Source organism: Danio aesculapii, chromosome 18, assembly GCF_903798145.1.
Source record: "Danio aesculapii chromosome 18, fDanAes4.1, whole genome shotgun sequence".
Taxonomy (NCBI): domain Eukaryota; kingdom Metazoa; phylum Chordata; class Actinopteri; order Cypriniformes; family Danionidae; genus Danio; species Danio aesculapii.
This window is the reverse complement of record NC_079452.1, coordinates 23,470,226-23,473,324: the sequence shown is the minus strand read 5'-3', so window position 1 is coordinate 23,473,324 and position 3,099 is coordinate 23,470,226. Positions and strand designations below refer to the sequence as shown.

General features: G+C 34.3%; 1 long non-coding RNA gene across 1 annotated transcript; it reads right to left on the bottom strand.

Moving 5' to 3' along the window:
* Nucleotides 1-1,673: 1,673 nt before the first annotated feature.
* Nucleotides 1,674-2,236, bottom strand: LOC130245226 (uncharacterized). Its single transcript, XR_008839314.1, has 3 exons — nucleotides 2,082-2,236; nucleotides 1,880-2,007; nucleotides 1,674-1,805 (listed from the first exon to the last, which is right to left on the bottom strand). It is a non-coding gene; the product is annotated as an uncharacterized LOC130245226 (long non-coding RNA).
* Nucleotides 2,237-3,099: the final 863 nt, after the last annotated feature.

Genomic DNA, 3,099 nt, shown 5'->3' with positions numbered 1-3,099 from the left:
CAAAAGGGAAAACTTTTCTACAAAGCTCCTCCTTAACCTTAAAGGAGTGAAGATCTTCAACAAAGCATACAGTTTCAAATTCACATGTCAGCAAAAAATACTGACTGTCAAATGCAATAATATCAGGAATTTTACTGAACACAGGAATGTCATCTCTTAAATCTGAACAAACAAAAAGGCCTGACCGATACTCAGTTCCAAAACAAGTAATCCAAGAAAGATGATCTACATTACTTTCATTGTCAATTTGCAGTCTTTCTGCAATGAATTCACAGTCAATCAGGTCACAAAGCTGAACGCTTGTTGCAGGCCCACAGTCAATATTCTTAAATGGCTGAGATTCCCAGTGGTATGCAATACACATCTGGTGTTTTAGCGCTAAAGATTTAGTAATATTTTTGAAATTCTTCACACTTCTTTTGAAAAAGCGATGTTTCATAACGCATTCCCCACACATGAACCAGCGGGCCTATCTTCCTGATGCATCTGGAATAATGGGTCATGAAGTGGTGCTTAGGAATGAGATTCCTTGGGTAAAGTTCTTTAAACAGTGTGTGGTGTTCACAAATCAGATGCTTTAAATAAATAGTCATGCCCTCTGAGATGACTGGAGAAAAACTGTAATCTTCTGCCAGGATAAAAAGCATGAGAAAGTTTTAGATGGCGTATTAGCTCATTGACTGTACTGCAAGTCAACTTGCAAACAAAGCACCTAAACATTTTTAAGCTCTGCAGTAGTGTCCTAATTTAGAATCTTGGCTTGAAGATCCCTGACTCGAGGGCTTTCATGAGTGACACCAACATCAATGTTGTAAACCGTTGTTTGAAGAAACGTGTACATACTGTGTAAAGCAGCATCATATGAAATGCCGAACACATAATGTGCTGTGAAAAGCTCATCAAAAGCAGCCAGAGAGGACATCGCCTTGCAGGGAATGAGTTGTCCATCCACGATGATGTAATAGTCATGAATGCAATTCTTCAAAGTTCCGACTGCCAAGATGTACGGCTGTGTTGTCTGTCCTGCCCTCAGCACGTCATCGAAACTGCAACAGGACTGAAAAAATAAATAAATAAATAAAAAAAAGTGAAACAAAAATGTCAGTATTTTACAAAAGAGGGTATGATGTACATCTAAGAATTAGGGATGTACATCCCTTTAATATGCAAAATTGGACTCAAGTTTCTAGACAGTTCAAAGATTTTGATTTGAATGTTCAAGTCTGTTAAAAAGGGATGGGTCCCCCAAAATTTAGATTTCCTCTATTTACTCATCCTCAAGTTCTTTGAAACCATTGAGTTTATTTTTTCTAGTGAACACAAATTAGTGGTTTTAATAAATTCTTTTAGAACTCTGTAACTATTGATTTCCTTAGCACAATCAATGGTTACATGTTCATTCATTCCTTTTCGGCTTAGTCCCTTTATTAATCTGGTGTATAAATCTTATGTTTTACGCAGCGGATGCCCTTCTAGCTGCAACCCATCAGTGGGAAAATGATTACATGTTTACAACATTATTCAAATATCTTCTTTTGTGTTCAGCAGAAAGAAAAAAAACAAGTAAATGGTGAGTAAATGATGACAAAATTTTCAGTTTTGGGTGAACTATCCCTTTAATTGGGATGACAATGCATTGTAAAAACAGCTTATATTTATATACTTTACCCATGTTTTTCAATCATGTCTCCAACTACAGCATTCACAAGAATTCGCCTTGTAGAATCTGTGATTTTCCCAGTTGCTCTGTACTCCTGAAAAATCTTCTCCCCTGCACTTTTTTTCCCCAATACATCTTTTACAAGCTTAAAAACAAAGATAAATTGATCAAATCATTTCATAAAGCAACATTTATATAGGTTTTAATCATGTAATCTACCTCCTTGGCCTCAGTAAATTGGTCGTCAGTTCGAGGTCTTTTTGTTGAGAGAACAGAAACACAGCTGTCTGTTGGTGACACCGTTTTCATTTCACTTGAAAATTGAGAGGTTGGTGGGGCAGTAGAATCTAACAAGAAAATGAAATGTTACAAATACATAACTATTTAAAACACACATATTTGCATTTGCAGCCTTGCAAACCTTCTGTAGCCATAGAATCAACAATTGTCCAAAGTGTGTCAGGCTTTTGTTCCATAATATCAGCAAAAACATCTTCATCCACTTCAGTTCCGGTCTCGTCTGCCAAATAAATGGTATGATCTGGAGATATACCAAATTTCTCCTTGACTACACAAAATGGCATAAAATAAATAATATAATTAGGTGAATAGAAAAACAAATATTTAAATAAATTACAATTTTCCATCAGTTGTTTCATGATATCTGTTTCTAAACGTGTTTTAGGCTAAACTCATATATAGAGACATTAGCCAAAAAAAATAAAATAAAATGCCAGGTATCAAAAAAAAATGTATGAAAACTTACCTTCCCGTATGCCAATACTGGAAGCTTCATGTATCTCTTACGAGCTTGATACTGTACTTTAAACAGCATTCTGTTGATCATCTGGTTAGAAATAAAAGATATGATTATAATAGAGTTTGGTAATAAACACTAACAAACAAAAAAAGAAAAACATTTACATAAATAAATATCAATGTTCTTCAAGTCTGGTTTACCACATTTCTTTTACGACATGTAAAAGTAGACATCCAACTTTGCACATTATGGAGAGTTTAACATTCTGTGGATTCTTGCTATAGTTGGACAAGTCACAAAAAACATTAGATTCAAATCTTTGCACAAAACCGGTCTTGGTGCAGGATTTTAACTCGAAATATAATAAAAACATTGACTGGTTAGTACATTTTTCCTTCAAATGTTGATGAAAAATAATATTAGTAAATAGTAACATTAGACTTTTCCAGGAGAAAGATGATAAAACGAATATTTAATATATTATCAGTAACATTTGCAGTATTAATAAAACATTTACCACAGCAGCAGACGTCATGCACTAAATTGCTATCCTTAATGTAAAACGGTATAACTTAAAGTTAAGCTAATGATTTTGTTTTCAAGCAAAAATGGAAAGGAAAAACTTACTTTTTATTCTACTTGCTTCATGCATAGTTCGTTATTTTTCCAGCGTGACACG